This window comes from Eulemur rufifrons, chromosome 7 (assembly GCF_041146395.1).
Source record: "Eulemur rufifrons isolate Redbay chromosome 7, OSU_ERuf_1, whole genome shotgun sequence".
NCBI lineage: Eukaryota > Metazoa > Chordata > Mammalia > Primates > Lemuridae > Eulemur > Eulemur rufifrons.
The window spans coordinates 94,431,719-94,456,606 of NC_090989.1; positions in this window are offsets into that span (position 1 = coordinate 94,431,719).

Consider the following 24,888-nt stretch of genomic DNA (forward strand, 5'->3'; position numbering starts at 1 on the left):
ATCCATTTAAAATATTAACATTTACAAATGAAGATTAAAATGAGATATGTTTTACCTTTGTTACTTAGAACTTGTTGTAAGATAGGATGAAAATGAGACCTTGGGTCAGGACCCCAAGGTCTCATTTTGTTTAATTCAATTATTTACCTGTTATGACTCTAAGCAGGTACCTTAATTTCTATGACATAAATTCTGTACCTACAAAATGCTGATAGAATATCTACATTGCTTTTCTCATGTCTGCTATTCCCAGGATTGAATATGGTAATATATGAAACAAGTTTTGGCTAGAGTGACAGTGAAATACATGTAATTATCATAATTAATGTCACCAACCAATTTAGAGAATGACTCTGGAGGCACACTTATTAGTTATACAGATAAGAGAAGAAATGTATCTGACCATAATTAAGTCCTTACAACATCTTTCCAAATAAAAGTTCCAGTCTTCTCCATGTCATTTCACCTTAGAATATTGCCAGATTGATCTATCTGATCATTTGTTATGTTTTCTCATAAATTTAAAGAACTTTAGCATGGCAAGTCAGGAACTTCGTAAGTTTTCTTCGTATAACTTCATAAAATCTCATCTCTAGCTACTCTCCTCACTTCTGTTATTTTCTATATATTTTGTGCTTTGTTGGTACTAAATTGCTTTTTTTAAAACCTGGGCATGTCAGTTTTTACTATGCCTCATTGCCTTTACTCACAGCTTTCAATATTGCCTAACAATTTTTTTTCCATCAAATTTTAACATCCAAGTTCATGCTCAAATATTACCACATCTGAGAATCATTCTACACTTGCCAAAGTCAGATTCAAATGCTAACCCTTTATAGCCCTCTTATCATTTTGTTTAAACCTTTATACATTCACCAAAATCTGCCTACTCTTGATTCTAATTGCATTCTTTTTTTTGGTATTTATCACTAGATAATGAGCTTTTTGGTGGCAGGGCCAATTGCTCTCAAATTTGACATAAATGCAGAATAGTTTTCTTACAAATAAAACTGAGTACAAGTCATGAACACTCATAATGGTTACACCATGTTAAGCAGGTTGTTTAACTTTTCTTTGTTTCAGTTTGCGCATTTGTAAACTTGAGGTTATAATGTCCAGGGCAAAGGCTTGTTAGCACAATTAAATTGTATCATTTATTTTATTATTATCGTTATTGCTTTTCTTAACTTCTAGGTCTTTGTATTCATTCTCTGCCACCACTGAACTAAATTTGGCACTCTGCTCAGATACATAATAAATAAATATTTGCTGAAAAATATTAGAAATTTGACTATATGCCTATTTAGTTATGTTTTACAATATGATATTTTGAAAAATGTGTACTCACTGATTTAGTACACTCATAAAGATGGATTACACTTCACAGATTTCTAAAGTTAGGTACTGATATTACATTTCAGTTAAGAATTAGGTTACCAATAAGATATTTAAAGAAAGAAGAGCTCAATATTAAATTTCACTTTAGGTAGTAACCAAGTTAAATACTGCATCTAAGTAAAAGTAATACTCTAATTACTGTCAAATCATTGTAATCACTTGGTGACACTTTTGCTATTGTATTCTCATTAGGCATGACCTTCCATTTTGCAACTCTTCAAAATACTGAATGAATAGGCCAGTTATTGATTATACTTTCATGGTAATGCAGTGTAACATTTCACATGCAGTTGAAACCCTTACTATTTTGAATAATAATGTGGCAGAAGTAATCTCACTGGTCTGTTAAAAGTGAAGAACACTTCAAAATGTATTGGATTATTTGACATTAAAATAAGAAAAAGTTTTATTGGTAGCACCTCTTATACTCATCTTTTTCAAACTTTTAAAATATGTTAATCAGGCATTATGAAGAGCCATAATGGAGAGTCACTGAAAAGGAAATCTCAGAAGAGATTACTGTGAGGAGTTAGGATGTCTGATTTTAGACCTTACTCTGCTGCTGTCTAAGTGTGGTCTTAACGGGTAGCTCTAAGTGTCTCCATGAGTAAAATAAAGATAATTGACTTTTTACTCCAGTGATGATTATTACCAAATAAAAAATTTTGTGATATGAAGTCATTAATTATGTCAATTATCCATCTTTATTTCTATGTCTTTGTCCTAGCTATCTATATATGTTTATTACATGTATCTCTCTCTCTATATATAGACATAGATATAAATATGTTTGCATTTTGTCTCTCTGCATATATGTGATATAGCTTAAGACTGTTTAATATAGAGAATCACTTCATTGTATAATTTTATTTTAGTACAGAAAACACATTTATTTTCCTATTAAATTATTTTCAGGGTGATTATAAATAAACTTTCAGTTCGTAGCAAATAGAGTCTCAAAAAATGCTCAGTGGTTTATCTGAAAAATGTGTTTGAATGTTGCTAAACAAAAATTACTTTATAATTTAAAAACACAAAACAAACAATCTGACTTAATTGAACTCTAGGGATATAAGAATCCCCATCTAATTTACCATATCATTAAATAGAGAAAGAGTGTCATTTATAGATAAGCTGGTTTTTATGATTCAAAATATACTTCAGTCATTATTTGCTGGACAAAGGATCTTTTACTTCAAGTAATCTTAGAAAAAGAATAATAATTACATTTCTCTGTCATATGATATGTTAACAGCACCCCTTGTGAGCAAAATTGGCATAGCATAGAACCCACAAGAATGTGAACATCAGAAAGTGCCAATTTCTGTGAAATGTTTAAAAAGTACACAGGAAAGCAAACAAGTTTATGAAGACGTAATTTATAAAGTAAAACTCTAGCACGATGGTCTCTATACATTAATAGCATGTAGTTGAAAGTTATAGTCTCAGTTGTCAGTGCAGTAACTTATGACCTTTTGCCTCTTTTTAAGGACACAAAAGTGTTTTCAACATCCTTTTCCACAACAAATTTTAGAACTTGATTTAGTGATAAAACTGACAAAACGTAATCTATTAGTTACTAATGTAAAATGGCCAATGCATATGTGCTAAATTGGTGTCACAAACTGTAACCTGAGGATGTTGATAAAATGCAGATATCCGATTCAGTAGGCTTGAGTGGTCTAACAAGTCTTCCAGATAATGGCAAGACGGTTGCTGCCTTTCTTCATATTCTGGGCAGCCAGTTGCTAGATGATGGGTAATCTACTTTACATGTTAAAAAGAATTTAGAAGAACGATAAAAGTGAAAGTCATAAAGAGTTTCAAAGAAAGAAGTTGTGTCCCCCTGAGAAAGGATCCTGTAATGTTACAGCAAATATAACCAGTAGCTATTTCATAAATAGGTCTATGGCAATTTGTCAGAGTAACTACATTCTGAGGAAAGACAACTTTCAAGGGCTATTGGATATAGAGTCTAGAGAGACACTAATATTAAGAGACCCAAAATGCTATTATAGTTCTCCTCCTATAGTGGGATTGTACAAAAGTACTGTTGTAAGTACTTGGTCTTGGTTCAAGACCATTTTACAGAGAGCCTATGAGTTTCCAGATCCAATCTATGGCTATTTCTCATATTGCTGAATACATAATTGAGACAGATACATTTACTAGTTAGCAATTACCAAAACACTGATGTTAAGTCCCCTTACCTAAGTGGTAAGATCCATTATTGGGAGAAAGCACAGTGAAAGCCCTTGAAAGTTCCCTGCCTTTATCAAATTAATACAACTGAAGCAATTTTATATTCCAGATACAATAACACAGGTTAGGACCACTCACAGGAACTTAAAGAATGCAGCACTGGTGGTGCTCATCGTATCTTTCTTTATTTTATCAGAATTACATCTGCCAAAGCAAGATGAATCATGGCAGAATATGATGAACTAACTTAAACTTCGAAAGAAGTAGCCCCAAGTTGCACTGCCTCACTGGATGTGCTATCTTTTCTAGAACCTATTATCACAGCCTCTAACACTGGATACTCAGCTATTGATCTGTTGAATGCTGTCTTTTCAGTCTCATCAAGAAAGGACATCAGAGTGCAGTAGTCATTTTTAATCTTGCCCCAGGGCAGACTTAACTCTCCTACTCTCTGTCACTATATAGTTCAAATAAATTTTATCTGTACTGACATTGCACAGAATACCTACTGCTGCACTATTTTGATGACATCAAGCTAATAAGACTTGGTCAGCAAGTGGTAAATATTCCAGATGGTCTGGTAAGACACATGCATACTAGAGATAAAACTTTGGAGAAATAAAACTCTCCAGGAGTATTTTATCATCATGGAAATATTAGGGGTATAGTGGGTTTGCACATGCTGAGACATCTCACTGGAAAAAAAAAAAAAGGATAATAATATGTGATCTCAAAACTTCATCCACGAAAAAAGGCACAATGTTTGGTCAGCTCCTTTTGAATTTTAGAGAAAATATGTACAATGCTTGGGTGTATTCCTTTGATCTATATTCCAGATGACTCAGAAGGCTACCAGTTTTGAGAGGGCTCTACAGCAGGTGTAGTCCAAGAGATATCTATGGCATATAAAGATGACTTGTCACATTACTGGCAAGCTGCAATAGGTATGTCTCAGTGAAAGTCTCTAGGTTCTACAGCAAGGCCATGCCATTCCAGTTGAATGTGTAGTCTTTATTTTAAAATATTTCTTAACCATAAATATTTTTCAAGAAAGAAAAGAGCAATAGTATCACTGCCACTGATAACTCAGGGTTTCGCCCCTTGGTCTGACTGAGCAAGTTATCCCGAGAGCACAACAAAGGCCTTTCATATTAAAAGACTTAATCTTGTTAAAAAACTCTTTTATAATCATTATGTGTTAATTTATGGATCTTGTCCCAATATAACAGATTGACAGTTATTTCATTCAGATATATACTGCATTATTTTCTCCATACTGATCTTCTTTTTATAATGTGATGCCCTGGAAACTCAAAGAACATATATATGTCATATATTCCAAAATAGTAGACTCAGTGTTAAACTTCAGATTCTAATAGCCACAGTATTACTTACAACAAAACAATTTTGTTTTAATAATGATCTTGGTGTTAGCATTATGTTATCTTGATTCATACTGAATTTTGCAATTTGTATAGCAGAATGCTAATGAGATATTTTCCAATTAATATCAGAGCACGTTGTCATAGATTTAACACTGCAACTACACTTGATAAGAACATTACCATATGGGTCTCCCAAAATATTGCAGTAGGGATTTGAAAAATAATAAAAAAATACTTGACAAAATATAATACATCTTGTCGAGAATATTCAGGGAGAAGTAAGGCACTAGATTTTTTTAGGAGAGATAGAGAGAGGGAAAATAAACTTACAATGCAGAATAAAGGAGAAGGCTTGGATTCTTGTTCCAATTTTGACAATTACTGGCTTTCTGCTCATAGGCCAGTCAATTCATCTCCTTATATTTTATAAAATTTTGTGTAGATTTGAAGAGAAAACATACATACCAGTGCTTTTATTTTTACTACTAAATTACATTATAAAAATACTAAAGATACATTGTAAAGTATTATTATGAGAACCCAATACTATATATATATGTGTGTGTGTGTGTGTGTGTGTATGTGCGTGTGTGTATTCAAATATTTGCCACTTGGATATAAATTTATCATAGTTGAAATCAATCACATAATTCTGTTTTTAATTTTTGAAATAGCTTTGTAAACTATTATACCATATAAATTTAAGATATTGTTACAAAATGCTACCCAAGTTGGGCAGTTATGTCTTTAATTACTCTTCTGTAAATTAAATCAACCATAATTTCTCCAAAACTCGATTCTATTAATAAAAATTGAAAACCAATTCACAACACACCAGAATGTTTATCTGATTAACTTGGTGTTGGGAGTTTGATTATACATGGATGACAAAAAGAAGGGATGGGTGATTATTTTAGAATATCATTATAGTATTTGAATGATTACTTTGAACACGAGTTAATCTTTGTAATTTTCATATGTTAAAAAGGAAAACTAATTTTTCATTCCTTTCATATTTAATTGAAATACCAGCAAAACTAATAAAAATCATTTACATACTCATTACGAAGTTAACATTGGTTACTTCAGACTCTGTTGTACTTCTCTCCTCCATGCTTATGTGAAGAATGTAATGAGATTATAATATAAAGAGCCAGGATTTTGAAAATAAAATAGCCGAAGCTTTAGAGTGTTTTTTACAGATTTGTAGGTTTGTGGCAACCCTGCAACAAGCAAGTGTATTGGTGCCATTTGTCTAACAACACATGCTGATTTCAACCTTCATGGGTGACTTTGAGGGTTTCAATCAGGTATCTGTGGAGGAAGCAACTGCAGATGTGCTGGAAATAACAAGCAAAATAGAATTAGAAGTGGAGCCTGAAGTTGTGATTGGATTTTTGCAATTTCAAGATCAGACTTTAAAAGATGAGGAGTTGCTTTGTACAGATGAGAAAAGAAAGATGTTTCCTGAGATACAATCTACTCCTGGTGAAGATACTGTGAATGTTGTTGAAATGGCAACAAAGGGGAATTTAGAATATTATATCAATTTAGTTGATGAAGCAACAGCAGAGTCTGAGAGGATTGACTCCAATTTTGAAAGAAGTTCTACTGTGAGTAAAATGCTATCAAACTGCATCACATACTATGGAGAAATCTTTCATGAAAGGAAGAGCCAATATATACGGTAAACTTCACTGCTGTCTTATTTTAAGAAATTTCCTTAGCCATCTAAATCTTCAGCAGCCACCACCCTGATCAGCCGGGCAGGCATCAACATTGAGGTGAGACCCTCCATCAGTAAAAAAGATTATGACTCAGTGAAGGCTCAGATGATCATTAACAATGTTTAGCAATATTTTTAAATTAACCTATGTACATTGTATTTTTAGAAATAATATTATTGCACACTTAATAGACTACAATGTCGTGTAAACATAACTTTTATGGGAACTGGGAAACTAAAAAATTTGTGTGACTTGCTTCATTGCAATATTAGCTATATTGCAGTCATCTGGAATCGAACCTATCTCTGAGGTATGCCTGTATTTGATGATACTAGTTCTTTAATCAATATTTGTAGTGCAAAGTAAGGGCTGAATAAATGTCAGTTTGCTAGCTTATATTCAAAGTTACTTTTGTACAACTATCTATGGTAGAACCTTCAAGAAAAGCTTGCACTAACGTACTTAAGCTTCTTTCTATTAATTAGAATCTATGAATCATATGGCAATATATAATCTGTTTGTTTGGCATACGTATAATGCAGCCTCAATTGTCTGCTTGAATTATCACTCCTTTGCTTTTGAAGTTGATAAGAAATAATGACAATATGTCAAATACTATTATTGTCTTTGACTAGAATTGAAAATACTAGAAAACACTGAGCTTTTATTTTCTCAGATCTCACTCATGCTTTCTCCTTTTTCTTATGAAGAAATAGAGCAAGATTTTGATGGAATTTCTTCAAATGAAGGACAGATGAAAGCTATTCTTCAAATAGGCCCAAACTACAGATGTTAGTGAGCTGGGAATTGTTGTTATATCTTTAGGCAATTTAGTTAACAATTTCTGATTATGTTTAAAGTATCTATTACTTGTTGAAGATATTTACACTTGGCTTCTGGGAAGTTTTGACATTGCCATACTATACATACGGATATACACTTTCAAATGCGTGTGCATGTGCACATATGTATATATACTTTTATTTACATACATACACACATTTACATTTATTTGTACAAGTACATATATCTGTGTTCTCCCTTTACTGTCACACATTTACTTGGCAAAGACATAACCTATAGTAACTGAATACAATGCTTATTTTTGTTTAAAAGCTGTTTGATTATGTGACACATACTTTGCATATTCCAAAATATATCTAATGAAACATAGTGCTTTTTTATGTATGCATTCAATATTCATTTTAATATGACCTTTTTAGCATTCATTTTTTTCTGAATTCTGGAATATATTAACAAGATATAAACACTCCATTTTAAGTGCTAATTCAGTTTCAGAATGTCAAAATTCATCTTTGCAAAATGATTCATTCATATATCCAGACAACAGACTTTATACAGTAAATTTGGGGTTCTGCCATTTAGACTCACATTTTAAGTGGATTTTCTCCACATGAATCGTCTTTCAGAAAAAATAAAAAAGTGAATCATTGCCCTCATAAAACATATAGCATAGTTGTAATATTTTCTTTATTTCATATATTGCATAGAACTTTACTTCATATCTAATTTTCATGTGAAACATCTAAACAATTCTTTATGATGTAAAATATTTAGATTTTAATAACTGTGAGCTTCAGATATTTGACATTGATCTTCTCTCACCTCATCTCTTTCTTCCGAGTGTGCACATTATTTATATATATTAATATTAAACATGCTTAGTTACTTTCATTATAATCAACTATATTATGAAATGCATAAATGCATCCCAAACCTAAAGGCAGTTTTATTGTAAATTAGAAAAGAATAAAACAAATGAGAAACACTTTTATTATCATCAGGAAGTCCATTATCATCACCACAATTTACACTTGACTCATAGATTCTATCCAATACAACTGGAAAAAAAAAAAGAAGAAAAACTTTAAAAATCAAAATGTATACTATAATAAAGGCCCACCATAAACAGATATAAAATGCAAATGATGACTTGGGGAGAAATAAATTGCGACTTTATTTTACAGAAAAAAATCCACTTCCTTAAAATGTAAAGATAATTTATAAAATAATAATAAGTACAAGAATAATCCAACAGGCCGGGCGCGGTGGCTCACGCCTGTAATCCTAGCACTCTGGGAGGCCGAGGCGGGTGGATTGCTCAAGGTCAGGAGTTCGAGACCAGCCTGAGCGAGACCCCGTCTCTACTAAAAACAGAAAGACATTATATGGACACCTAAAAATCTATATAGAAAAAAATTAGCCGGGCATAGTGGCGCATGCCTGTAGTCCCAGCTACTCGGGAGGCTGAGGCAGTAGGATCGCTTGAGCCCAGGAGTTTGAGGTTGCTGTGAGCTAAGCTGACGCCACGGCACTCACTCTAGCCTGGGCAACAAAGTGAGACTCTGTCTCAACAAAAAAAAAAAAAAAAAAGAATAATCCAACAGAACAATAGAAAATAGTAAGCACGTCACAGTAAAGGAAATAAATAACTTTTAAATACATTAAAATTTTCAATGCCTCTGACACAAAAATAACTACAAAAATAAAACTAAATGAAATACCATGTCTTCCCCATAATATTTTGTCAAAAATCAGGGAGCTTGCATAGAAACATGAAGGAATTCGCTCAGAAAAATAATGGGCCTAGAAGCACAGGTACAGTAGTTTTCTAAGCCTGAAATTAGGGAAGTCATTTCAGACACATGAATAAATAAGCAGAGAAATCTTCAACCTCTGATTTTTCTCTACCATGTTATCCTTAGGGTAGCAGCACATCCTGTGAGTGCTGGTGTGTGGAGGCAGTGGAACACAGTGCAGCACACTGGTGATGAGCTCCCTGCAGTCAGCTTCCATTTGCACAAGAGTCACAGGGCCACAAATTACAAGCTATGGAAATAGAGAAAGTTAGTAGCACCTTTATGCTTCATTTCCTGATTTAAAAAGCAAGAACATATACAAATTCCTATTTCACAAAGATTTTGATGAGGGTTAAATGTGCTAAAACATAAGCCATTAAGAAAAATACCACACACTATCTTGATCAATTACCAAGAAGTTATCAAGTTCCAAAAGCATCTGCATTTTCTTTGATTTTTTTCCATTACTTTAAACCTGTGGCCCTGAACCCCTGGCCAATGCCCAGTATGGGTCCGTGGCCTGTTAGGAACTGGGCTGTACATCACCTCCTGAACACTGCATTCTGTTTCCACCGCAGGCCTCTCCACCATCCACCATCCGTGAAAAAATTGTCTTCCATGAAACTTAGGAACTGAGGCCACACAGGAGGAGGTGAACATCAGCCCCTCCACCCCCAGCAGCTTCGTTATGTATTTATAGCAGCTCCTCATTACTGGGATCACTGCCCAAGCTCTGCCTCCCTCAAACTCCCACCCCCAACGTCTGTGGAAAACTTGTCTTCTATGAAACCGGTCCCTAGTGCCAAAAAGTTTGGGGCCACTGTTTTAAGCCATTAGGGATTGAAAAGTCTGTGGTCTTCACATTTTGACAGTTCAAGGTTTAAATCTCAGATATTGAACATACTAGCTTTTGCCCTTCAGAAGTTTTTGTTGTTGTACTTGTTTTTTTTCTTTTGAGCCTTAATTTCCTAGTTGCTAAGAAAGTATTAATAAAGTATGCCACTTATCTAAAAATGTTGAAAAAGTGTATTGGCCAACAATAAACGTAAAGTAACTAGCATATGGTTAGTTACATGGCAATTAACAAAAGCAACTAATAGGATTATTAGTGAACTATCTCCTTTGGCTTAACATTCCTTTGGTACACAATTCTATACTAAATTATGGGAATACTCTTTAAAGTTTTTTTTTTTCCTCCTTTTTGGTGTTTTATCTTCCAGTATATCCTAAACATTCCACTCACATCAATCTTTTAAAAATCCGTGAGCTTTCCTGTGTCTGAGCCACAACTGATCCATGTACTTTTCAACATGAATCATCAGTTTTAGTCATATCGGTCTTCTCATTGTCCCCTAAACACTTCATATTCATTCCAAAACCAAAGCTTTTTCCTGCTGCTTTCTTTTGTCCATAAATCTCTTCCTCTTTTTCAGTGACTACCTAAATCCTTCCCATTCCACTCAGTTGTGAAAAATTTAAAACTTCAAATTTGCTTTTTTATGCCCAAAAAAGATATTAATATTTAGAGTCCTGAGATGATGTACCTCTTCGTGAACCTCATTTTTCTTAATATAAAAAAGATGCTATGCATGAGCATTAGGAAATGTGTATCTATATGCAACAGAAAAAAAATGGATTCTAGGTTCATAATTCTAGATTCTCGATCTTACTCCCTGTTTCCAAGTATCACAAACTAATTTCCTTATTTATATTTTTATAAATAAATATGGCATATTTTACCTCTCTCTTCAAAAAGAGGAAACATAATAAAATAGTTAAAAAGATTAAACTCTAGAGTCAAACTTCCTGTTTAAATTTCATTGCCTACTTATATCCGAGTAATTCTGGGGAACTCAATTTTTCTTTCTCTGTTTCAGTTTTACCCTCCATAAAATGGGGGTGATGATAAAACTATTTACTTTATAACATGATTTTGTTATTATATGAGTTAATCTAAAAAAATTAGAAAGATGTCTAATAGTAATTACTTTATACATTGAGTTAATTTTTATTGTGGAACTTCTCTGCTCCTTTTTACATTTGTGTGTGGTACATACTAAACTTTGCTCATTTATACTCCCTTTATTCATATAATCTGAAAACTCTTGTCGAGTGCTTAGAATGTTTCCAAGACCCAGCTACTTTTATCCCATCTACAGCAATTTTTAGCTTAGAGACTAAAGTTATTTTAAAATCAGCAACAAATTTGAGCCCAGGAGGGTGTTATTGAATTCCAGTTTACTTATGTGTACAGACTTAAGAATATTAATTTAATATTTATGTCCCATTTACCTTGACTGTACGAGGGTAATTATGCCTACTTAGGCATGATTTTTATAATTTATTTATTTTTTTATTTTTATTTTTTTTTTGAGACAGAGTCTCACTCTGTTGCCCAGGCTAGAGTGAGTGCCGTGGCGTCAGCCTAGCTCACAGCAACCTCAAACTCCTGGGCTCAAGCGATCCTCCTGTCTCAGCCTCCCGAGTAGCTGGGACTACAGGCATGCACCACCATGCCCGGCTAATTTTTTCTATATATATTTTTAGCTGTCCATATAATTTCTTTCTATTTTTAGAGGTGGGGTCTCACTCTTGCTCAGGCTGGTCTCGAACTCCTGAGCTCAAACGATCCGCCCACCTCGGCCTCCCAGAGAGCTAGGATTACAGGCGTGAGCCACCGCGCCCGGCCTGATTTTTATAATTATTCGATTAGCTAACATATGAGAAAAATATTTTACCCAGTTCCCAACACTGTTGTTTCTTCCCTTTAGCTGTCTGCCACCAGAGTCCTATAATGTATTGACACTCAATAATATGAAAAAGAATGCTCTTCAATATAATTGGATTAAAGAAAACTCTGCCCATTATTTCATGGGATTCCAAATTTAAGGTTTACAAAACACACATGATGTTTCCAGAATTAAAGGTCATCTACCTAACAATAGAAGTAGTTGAAAAAGCCACCATACAGATAATATCAGTTGTTGCTACACACAAATAAAGAGATTGACTGGTTATTCCCTCAATGACTATCAGAAATTTAAATGGAATATAGTTATAGTACCACATGTAGAACTTATTCTCTCCCTGGTGAGGGGGCAGCTGGGTGACAATAATTGTAATAAACAGCAAGACAGAGGTGTAAGAAGTATGCGTTTACCTAGTATCAGCATAAATGAATGTGAAATTAAAATATCAATTTAACATCACATTTGTGAGTTTGTTTACATAATGTCAATTAAACACAAATTTTTAATTATACTTATCATAGTCATTTGCATGGCAGCTAAATAGTGAGAAGATGTTAAAAGGATTAGTAATTTAAGCAGAATGCTTGCAAAGGAAAATAACCTCTATAATTTTACAACACTGACATGCAATAATGAGTATAAAGTGTGACATATAGAGCTAAATAGATAAACTACATAAACCATTTCATATAAGTTATTTTAATATGTTAACTTTTAATCACTACTCAATTAATAAATATATTCTATTGGAAAAAAAGAATGATTTTTCCCATACATGTTCAAAAGCATACATAGGCTATAATTATAATTAAATTATTATATTTCTGCTTTTCAATTTTTATCTATACTCATATATGCTACAACTAGACTTAGATTGAATTTTTAAATATTAAGTGCTATTGTAAATTTTAATTAGAAGATATATGTATAAAAAACATTATAATTTTAAATAAATGTTTCAAACAAATTTATGTTTTTGTTACTGTTTCATATTTCATTCTTTTATATTTTTCTTAGGAAACAAGGGATTAATGTTGTTTACCACTTTTTAAACTCATTATTAGAAAATTATAAACCAACTGAAGACATTCAATAGCTAAATAATCTTTTGGTAAATAACTAAAAAGATGAAGAGGTACGGACTTCCTTTAAAGCAGTATTGCCACAGGAATATGGTCCTAGAGAATTAATGATTTTCAGACCCCAAGCCTAAAATTATCTCTAATTTTTACAGAGAAAAGGGGCCCATGCCCCTGGGTTGTCTGGGAACAGATAATGGAGCAACTTAAAGTATGTCTGTTATGAGAACTTGATTTCAGTAGGTGTACATAATGGATGAAAAAATAAAATCAATCATCTGGAAGATATAAAAAGAGAAAATAATTTTCTTCCTAGGGTGTCATATCTTACAGTGGAGCCTTATCTTAGATGCTTAAAGTTTTTGGACTCTGGTTTTGTCTACATAAATATGACTGGAAAGAAGATTCTAGAACAAGAACACCAAATTAAAAGTAAGCAGAAATAAATACATAATACAGGTAAGAGGAAAATCAAAGAAATAGAAAAAAAGAGACAAGGAAGCCCAAAACTTCTGAAAATATCAATAAATTGATAAAATTCTAGCCAGGTATATCACACAAAAGAGGACTAAGACATTTTGTCACTATAGTTGACATACATTAAAGGCTCAAAAGAAAATATGATGAACAATTTTAAACAATGAATTTAGTATCCTAAATATAGTGAACAAATTTTTTAATAGTCACAAACTACAAAAGCCCAACGAAGAAGAGATTTATAAAATGCATAGCTCTATATCTAATATAATAAAATTTATTTTAAAAAATCTCAAGTGAAAATTTTAAACACAGATATTTTAATTGATAGATTTTACAATTTTTTAATTTCTATTTTTACTTACGGAGACATAATAGTTGTATATATTCATGGGAAATATGTGATATTTTGATAGAAGCATACAATGTATAATATTCACATTAGGGGAATTGGAGTATTCATCACTTCAAGCATTTATTAGTTCTTTGTGTTAGGAATAGTCCCATTCTACTCTTGTAATTACTTTAAAATATACAATGAGTTATTGTTAACTATAGTCACCCTATTGTGCTACTGAATACTACATCTTATTTGTCCTATCTAACTGAATCTTAGTACCAATTAACCATCTCTGTTTTGTGCTCCCTTCTTGCTACACTTCTCAGCCTCTGATAGCTATTATTCTATTCTCTGTCTCCATGAATCCAGTTTTTTTCCATCTCCGACATATGAGTGAAAACATGCAATAATTGTCTTTCTGTTCCTGCCTTTTTTCACTTACATAATTGCCTTCAGTCTCATCCACATTGTTGCAAATGACATAGTTTCATTCTTTTTATGCTTTTTAATTGTATATATGTATAACTAACTTTGTCTTTATCCATTTATCTGTTGATAGGAACTTGGGTTGATTCCATACTTTGGCTCTTGTGCATAGCACTGTAATAATCAGGGAGTGGAGATATCTCTTTGATATACTGGTGATACATTTCCAGAACTCATCTAACTATACAATTAAAATTGGTGAATTTTATTTTTTATAGATTATACTTCAATATAATAATTTTAAAAGCATTAATGTCCAGCAGTTCTTTGCTATGCTATATATCTACAACATTATGGTAACATATAATGTCTGAGTATATGTACAAAAATAGAGATGCACAAGTAATCACAATATATAATATGATGGTATATTAAAATCTGTCTTTTGTTTTTTCCTTCACCACTTTCAGGGAGCACCTCTTTAAGGTATTATTTTCTTCATATTTTCTTTTTTAATGCTATTATCTGAGTCTTCATTACTTTTGCCCAGAAGTATCCCCTCAACCCTTTGCACATTTCAAAATTTTGGACCTTTTCCTTCAAAACAAGCTTATCTTTCATATATTAATTTAACTGAAAATTATTGAGTGCCCACTATAAGTGAGATAATGAGTTGGCCTCTTTAACATAGATTTTATTTCCTAATCTTAATAACTCTCTGGGACAGATATCATTATTTCCGGTTCAGATCAGTGATAAGGTGAGGAGTTTAAAGAGGTTCAATGACATCCCAGGATTACCAGTTCCTCACCATACAAATTGTTCCATATTTCCTCTAATTCTGTAAAACAAGTTCTCTTTTCCAATATAAAATGGTTATGGGATCATGATTAGTTAAGGATTAATGTCCCAAGTAACAGGGCGCCATATGCAAGAGTGCTTTCCAATGACTAAAGAGAGCAGCCCATTGAAATGTTATGTGCAATATTGGCTTCCATCTAAAACAGATTTTACCAAATGGTTCCTTAATTTGGAACAATAGAACATAGTTGATATTGTTTAGCTGCCTGGTTTATGCAATCAGAAATACTGACAGAGCATGGAAATAGGCAATCCTAATTTTTTTTATATTAATCAGCTTTATAGCTATAATCCAAAAAGGCCATTTGGCACTGATGAGTAAATAACAGCAAAATCAGTTTTTACATGCTAAAAATAAATGGCCTCCACTAAAATGTTCTTATTTGTGTAAAATAATTGTGTTTGTGTATATATATATATATTAATATACATTGGTACTTAATGACTAAAATAATTAAGCATTCATGCATAATATATACTAGCATTAGTGAGTCACCTTTTTTTTTTGTGAAACTAAGGATAAAAGTCAAAGTATTGGCTACTTAAGTTAAAATTAACAAAATAGAAATTTTAACCACAATTTTGAAATGCCCTGTTTATTAATGGTTATAACATTAGAATTCAAGGCATAAAATGCAATTTTTTTCCAAAAGATGGTATAATAAGGGAAATTAAAATGAGTAAATGGAATCTTCTGTTTTTGAATTACTAATGTGCTGAAGCTCTTTCTGTTCAGACTATTCATGATTTTAGATAGATAAGAAAGATAGATAAACAGATTGGTAAATAGATGGATAGAGTTGAAAAAAATAATATGCAAAATGACAAATATTCTTTTACACTTTCAGGAGATGCTCCATCATATTCTCCTCTGCAGAGCACATAGGTCTCAAGGTAAAAGTTCTATATCTTATTGTCTGTGAAATCTATAATACATATTTAAGAACATTCAAAAACTATTGCTGCCATCAAGAATTTACCCTTTTATTAGCTTCTCTATAAAACAAGTGTATATTCCTATCTTTTATTCACACTAGCATAATATCCACATCCTTCTTTAGAATTTGATGGGCATTATTTTCAAAGCTTATATCTTCATAATGAAGAAAAATAAACTGAGTTTCTGTGAATTAATCTATAATATACTGTTCCTCTCACTCTGTGAAAAATGTTTGTTTCTAAACATGTATATTCAATTAATTTTTAAAATTGAAATGAACTGAAACAGTATTTTTAATATTTTTGCAAAAATGTGCCATAAATGAAAAAGAAGTTCCCGGTGCAAAAAAAAAAAAAAAAGTTATTGTAGCATCAAAAAAAGAGACTAAAATCAAAACAAATTTTATTTTTCAACTTATAAGATAGTGAAAAGAGTGGAAATATTTAGTTTATTAAATTTTATTTTACTATATAGTGAAGTGAAATTATATTTAGTCTTCCTTTTCAGTCATTTAATATATCTTTGTGTAATGCAGTTTTTAAATTAAATATTTTATAAAATATGAATTGTGAACTAAACCTGAAGAAAGACTAACTAAAGTAGCTCCCTGGGAAATTTTCTGGTTTAAATTACCTTTGCTGCGTTTGCTTCTATTTTGTCTCTGTAAAAAGCAGAAGGTAGAGGCAACCAACCTATTTCGGACTCTTCCAGTCCATAAAATCCAGAGACCTTGTTTTCATCAAAAGTTCCAAACTTATAAAATTCTCAAAATGTTAATAAAGCTTATTAGCTCAGAGAATAATTTCATCTCCTTGATTTTCCTTTTAAGAGTTTCAGAAGTGTAATTTATTTTCATTATGCATGTAATGTTGTCTCACTCAGGGATGATTCTTCCCTGTTTACTTTAAGGAAACTGAATATACAAATAAGTAAATCTTTAAATTGCATATTCTTCATGATAATGACATTTTTCTCAAGGAATTCAGACTTTCATCAACAGGTTCTAAAAACAGAAATGTTTTATATTAGGTTTCTATATAGCTACAGACTCACCATTTGGACATATTCTACTTTTTTATATGCTTCTAACATTTTTAAGTACCTTCAATAACGAGTAAACAACTTATTACTATTTTCTATTTACTTGCTTACATTTTATATTTGTTTTTAGGTGCTGAAATAGATACTGAACATTCTTCAAGCGGACCTTGTGGTTTTCTTGGGGGGGAGAAGGAGAGGAAGGGAAGGAAAGGGGGTGCAAAAGGGAGAGGGAGAGGGAGTGGGTAAAACATCTCAGAATTCCATTCTATGAGAGTTATCCTCTGCAAATCAGAACTGGAAGAGAACCCATAAAAAGTTTGCATCTTCTAAATGGTTGCTTTTCCATCTTAGTATTTCTAATATATTTCCAAGAGAACATGTTAGATAATTCTCTTAATTTCAAAGGTTTTTAAAATGTTTTATACCAGTTAACAATATTCTTTCTCCTTTTAAATTCTCTCTCTCTTTTTCTCTCCCTCGGCTAATTATAAAAGTAACAGAAGAGTTAAAAAATAGCAACACTTAAAACAACTGTTGGCCAGGCCTGGTGGCTCACACCTGTAATCCTAGCACTCTGGGAGGCCAGGGCGGGTGTATCGTTTGAGCTCAGGAGTTCTTGACCAGCCTGAGCAAGAGCGAGATCCCGTCTCTACTAAAAAAATAGAAAGAAATTATCTGGACAACTAAAAATATATATAGAAAAAATTTGTTGGGCATGGTGGTGCATGCCTGTAGTCCCAGCTGCTCGGGAGGCTGAGGCAGGAGGATTGTTTGAGCCCAGGAATTTGAGGTTGCTGTGAGCTAGGCTGACGCCACAACACTCTAGCCTGAGAAACACAGTGAGACTCCGTCTCAAAAAAACAGAAAAAGAAAAAAAGAAAGAAAAAAAACAACTGTTAATGGACCACTTCATATTAATTACTACTGTTAAATTTGTGCAGATTGCATTTTTCAAAGAATCATTTAAAAGGTAGCCATTAAGCACAGTGTCAGATATATTTCTTCCCCCACAAAGAAAAAAAGCCCAGAAACCCAATATAATAAAAAGTGCAACAAATTTCATTTATACCATTTTTTTTACCATGTTACTTTTCTATAAGAAAATATCATCAATATGGAAGAATTCCAGGTCATTATTCAGTTCAACTTTCATTACATCAACAGTGAATATGATGGTCAGGGAATTTAAGGCATTTACTCAAGGTCACGCAGTAAATGGGCCACTCTTTCACAGCAAGGCGGAGCTTTAAGATGGACAGTTCAGAGCTCTCCTCCCTTTCTGCTGCCCCAGTAGTTTTATCCTGAAGGTCATGAATAGATTAATTTTGTAAATTTTGTTATTTTGTTACCATTAGGTTAATCTTAGGCCTGATAAATGAGTGGAAAATAAACAAATACATGAAAAATGCATATTCTTAAGCTGTTACTAAGTAGTGATTTTCTTCAATGCTGAATACCGATTATATTATCCAACTGTACTGAGTTGTTTTAAAAAGTGAAATATTCTGGTCAGGTTAATAATACAAGGTTATAGGTATCAGGTTAGGTGTACATAAAGTCTAATAAGAAAACAAAATTCATGGATCAATGATAAAATGACTATCCTCAAATGATACTTTAGACATAAATACACATGTAATTTAAAAATTATTACTTGATTAGAAACTATAAAGATAAAACGTTCTGTTTAATTATCTAGTAGCAGAAATAAAACAAATTATTTTTAAAATGACAAAAATCTGTATAGAAACAACTTTAAAAATGCATATATTGCAACTTAAAATTGTTTTATTAATCATCAACTGTACATACAGATTAATGAAAACCTTGTCTTGCCTTATTAAAGCTATGCCTAAATAATGAAAAATAAATTTAGAGGTCGTACCTATAAAATAGTGCCAGTTCTTGAAATTCAGGCTTTTGAAAAATTTCTCAGCTATTTTCTATTATTTTCTAAGCTAGTCACAGTTCTCTTCATTCTGTCTGGCTTGTTGCAATAGACACAATATATTTAAGATGAAATCCTTAATTCAGTTTTATTATCACAAAAGTTTTCAATCTATTTAAATAATAGAGTCAAGTAAGACAATCTTTTCCCCCATATTTTATCTGTTCAGGGGAATTTGATCTGCTTGTCAAAGTGTTCATAGAATAGGAAAATACACAACAGATTAAACTAGAGTTTATCATCTATGGCATTTATGTAAAAGGTAAAATCATCAATGGTGTATCAGCTGCTAACAATGTTCATCAGAATCACATGTGGGAAAATGCCAATCTCTAGCAAAGAACTGAGGTTACATTATAATGAAGAGTAGTGCCTGGTCACTCAGTTACACTCAATCTCATGCCCCAGGGACAGTAGTAAATGATTCGCTGCTCCTCACCATGAGTATTTCCAAAGAGGAATTGGAAATTCACATTCCTCATTTGAAATATTAACTCCTCCTTTGAACTACTGCTGGTGTCTGCATTAAACACTTTTTGCCTATTTAGACACAGATTATTTTTGACATATATCCTTTCAGAAATTACTTTCCCAAAGGCTATGATTCTCTAACAGATAAAAGCCAACCAACCAACCAACCAGTCAACCAAAATAAACAAATAAACACAAAGCATTTCCAACCATTCTGTCACTATTAAATATAGCCTTGGGCCAGAAAGTGATTCTAAAATGCTTTCATGAAAATTCCTCACCTAAAGCACAGGTCAAATATGAATTTATTCAAATTCAAATTGTCTAGGTATTTAGAGCTGAAATAATTAACATTTTTCTACATAATTAATAATGTCTTTCACACAGATGACTGAATTGGCTTTTAGAATAAGTGACCTACGATATAATTACTTAGTCTTATTAATTATTATAATTATTTTATCATATTGACATAGTCTCTTAATAAAGATCAATCTCTTAAATTCAGAATCCTTTCACAAGAACATATATTTTCTTCACGAAGGGAGAGTGGACATATAAAATTTTTAGTCAGTATTACAATTTTCTTTAAAGGAATCAAAACCAGCACCAATCTCACATATTTGCTATAGTAATTAAATGACCTGAAACATATAAACCATCAGAGCAGAGTATTACACAGAGTGAACATTAATAAATGTTAACTCATTATTTCATACCCATTAAATGTAATCTAGTAGTTACAGTCTAAAATCAGTGACAGGTATATATTACCCAAGCTTGATGACATACATATTCTCTCTGAAATTTGAAGTTTAAGGTAACAACTCAAATCTGTTTTCTACATATCAAGAATCAAACCAGAGATAAGTTTTAATGGGCAACTGTGTTTGTCCCGATAACAGACAGGGTATATTTCATTGCTGTTCTCAACCTTAAAGAAAGAAAAAAAAAAAAATCTCATGGTAAAGGGTAAATCCAACAGGGTCGTGTCAGGAGACCTAAGTGGTAGAGTGTTAGCATCACTGCAGCTCATTTGTTTGGTAATGACCTCAAATTCTTTAATCCCTAAATTGAGGTTTTATGACAAAATGTTCTTAAAGGTTTCTTTAGGTTCTATGATATTATGATTCACTCCCATAACAATTTAAAATAGTAATAAAGGATTAAAATCTCTTGAGAATGTGCATTTGCTTTAAAATTGCAATTACTAAATTTTTTCTGGCACATGTACCACTGAGAGGTCCATTTGGCATTCTGTGATATGTGAAGAGAAAATAAAAATGATGCCCAACAATTATTTGAATGTTAGAAGCCACCATTATTAGACTAGATATAAGCACCATTGAACATCCCAACAGAGAATGGAGAGCAAGATCAAAATATAGTTTTTAAAATTCTGGTTGCCTATAAAAATTCAAGTCAAAATAGGTATATATATTTATGTTCCGTCACAAAGTAATATATGGAATACATACACACAACACACACACATAAATTTAAATAATTCATTGTTTTATACTTGCTTACATTTCGCATTTGTTTTTAATTCCTGAAATGGCAACTAAAATATCCTTCAGGTTCCCCTTGTAATTTAGTGTGTATTGGGAGTGGGGGGAGAGAGAGAGAGAGAGAGAGAGAGAGAGATAGATAAAGATATAAAAAGGGAAGGGGAAGAGAGACTGGATTTGTAAATTAAAACTGAAAATATAATTTTTTTCATTTTTTTAAATTTTAATTGGTGGGTAAAGGTCTTAGTAAGAATGTAAGAAAGAAGACTGGGGAAAATGCTGCATATTTAAGGGGTTTAAATAGTGCATGTTCTGTTCTGAGGATTCAACACAGGAGACCTGTTAAACTTTGGGTCAAAATAGAATACTCACATCTTTTTGAATAGTCTAAATCTGGTGGGATAGAATTTTAGTTGGCTGCTTTAATATATTACCTTTACTCTTGCTTTACTTATTAAATTTTAATTGACTATTTAATATTTTGTGTAGGTAGGCATTTGTGTGTTTTACTGATTATACTGACTTGATTTAATTACAGAGAAAGTTAAATATTTCACATGCTAACTGGAAAGAAAATGTGCATTATGTAACATATATCAGATAAAAATATGTGCATTGAATATGTAAAACTCTGCTCAAATCACTAGAAACAATCAATCTATTGGAGACAAGAAGGTTCCTAGAGTTTCCTGATTAGAGCATTTTGCTCTCTAAAAATAATCAGCTTATATCTGGAAAGCCTGGCATGTATAATAGATTGGGGAGTTTTTAGAGCATTAGTTTACTAAATGAACTTGTAACACAAGATAAACAGAGATATTTCATGTATGCAAACAGAATTCATATAGAGATCTTAAAGTAAAGCTTTCATGAAAATATACTTTTAATTTGACCACAAAATATGATTTAGTTCACTTAAGCTTTGATTTGCATAAACAGTATCTAAGAATCTTATAAAAAATACAGATGACTGGCCTTCAGTCCCAAGTAAAAGAATCATAGCCTCTTTGTAAAAATTAGGATAATAATAGAGTTATCTCATAAGATTATTATAAAGAATATGTAGTAATTCAAGTAAATATCCTGTCCTCTATTAAGCACTCAATATGTTAGTTCCATTAGTTGTTCTCATTGTTATTAATTTTGGTGCACTCCAAAATTTGAGAAGCATATATTTACCTATTTCCATTATTCTTTAATAATAATAGCAAAGAAAATAATATTTCAGAATCAGTAATACTTTTTAATATATATTACTCCTTTTTTTCTTTCTAAGTTACTTCAGGTCATTGATAAATTATCCTAGTCAAACATGGAAAACCTCTACAATATGATGCATTTGTTTTGCAGGTAGCATAGGTTGTAAGTCACTTCAAAAAACTTCATTTGTAGACCTAGACTTTAAAACTAGAGCATGGTTTATCTGGGTTTATATGGTTAGAAACTCCTTCAAAAGACCAGAAAAAGAAATGTAACATGAATTTCAAAGTTTGCTAAAATGTTATATTAAAAATCTCTCTGAGGGTTTGCATTTTTAATAATCAGTGCAAAGTTACTCATTATTTTCACTCTCATGTCAACTTAAATTGTTTTATTATTTTTATTTTCCCATAAAATTTCTAAGACTTACAGTTGAGAATGGCTTGATTAAAATGATTTCTCCTACTTTTCAAAAATACTCTATCTTGCATTGCTAAGCAGACATAAAATTCTTTTATGCATAGTTCATTTTTCAGTGACTGGCTGTGTTTGTGATAACTTAAAGTACTTAAGATATTGTCAGTGAAAACTATTCATTAATTATTCAATCAACAGAGCAAGAGAGTAATTTCATTTGAAGTCTTAAGTATCTAAATAATAACAGTGGTCTGTATTTTTTTATGTGTGTATAGTTCTCTTTTAAAACGGAAACTTTCTTCATCTCTTATACTTGAGAATTTTATCATATTTATCTAGTTTCATTGTTATTGAAAAAATCACTCTGAAATAAAACAATGTGAAATAGAAGAGTGTGAAATTTGGACTTATATAAGTCCTTAAATCATTAACACCCAGCTCCTGCTCCTGGCTATATAGTTACATTAAATAGTCATGATCAGTGAAGTTCAACCACAAACCCTCCCTTGGTGTTCAATAGAAACTGCTTTTTTTAATCCTTTTATTATACTAAAAAAGTGATGTTTACTCAATATTTTTTTGTCAGATCAACTACTTTATACTTCATTTAACCATATCACAAAACCGAGAATTATGCATTACAGGAGAAATTAAAACATAGAAATTTCATAGAGCTACCAAATTTCACAAGACTTAGATGTTGCTAGGATCTTCCCCAATGTTAACTGGTTCCAAAGCCCCTAATGTTTCTATTTAAGTGAATTACTGACTCTTTTCTATCCCTCCATGGTAATATTTTTTACAAGTCCTCATATAGGTTTTGGTACAGTAATCTGACTCCAATTTTATTCAAAGGTAGCTGATATACAATACATGAACATAAATAAAGTAAAGTAAACCCTTTTCCACATCTTTTATAGACAAAATTCTACCTTTCTCCCACAATCTGCTTTTGCATGGGATCTGCAAAACCTCAAGTACTAAGCAAACAGCCAAAGTTTTCCTATTCATATTCCTCCTTTATATTTCTTTCAGTGCTCCCTGTCTCAGTCTTGTCCTCTCTTTTGACATATTTGTTTTGGAAGTTTCTCTCAGACTGCTTCTCATTGATTCCTTCCCTCACACCCTGCCATTCACGATGAATACACCAATATCAATTAGTATAGAAGTTCTTGTTATTTTTTGACCTTTAAAAAGGCTATGTCCTACCATTTATTTGTTTCTACTGTGTACTTGAAAAATATTGTTTTCCTGATGTAGTGTCACAGGTCGATTCTGATTTGATATCTCAGAATTTTTCCTCTCAATTTTATAATTCAATGGACTTTTGACAATTCTAATTGATTGAATATGTGCAAATACTTCTTGACTTAAGAAGAGCTATTTCTATAATCGTTTCTAATTTTATGCTGAAATATAGTCATGCTTGGGAACCACTCTGAAAATCATTACATCTGCCCAATTTTTACTCACCAACAGTTTGCACTGTACCCGCCCTGTCCCCTTTCATATCATCATACTACACTCTATCCTGTTTTCTATATAGGCTGCTATTCACCGTCTTTACAAAACTAAGGATTTGAATAAGTAAATTGATGTATAATCAAATTTTATAGAAGGGGACACTAATCATAGAATACAAAAACTTTCTTAGACATCCGCCTAGGCAAAGAATTTATGACTAAGACCCCAAATGTAAATACAACAACAAAAATAAATAAATGGGACTTGATTCAATTAGAAAAACGTCTTAACAGCAAAGCAAAGAAAATAATCAAAAGCATGAATAGGCCGGGCGCGGTGGCTCACGCCTGTAATCCTAGCACTCTGGGAGGCCGAGGTGGGCGGATCGTTTGAGCTCAGGAGTTCGAGACCAGCCTGAGCAAGAGCGAGACCCCACCTCTACTAAAAATAGAAAGAAATTATATGGACAGCTAAAAATATATATAGAAAAAATTAGCCGGGCATGGTGGCGCCTGCCTGTAGTCCCAGCTACTCGGGAGGCTGAGACAGGAGGATCGCTTGAGCTCAGGAGCTTGAGGTTGCTGTGAGCTAGGCTGACGCCACGGCACTCACTCTAGCCTGGGCAACAGAATGAGACTCTGTCTCAAAAAA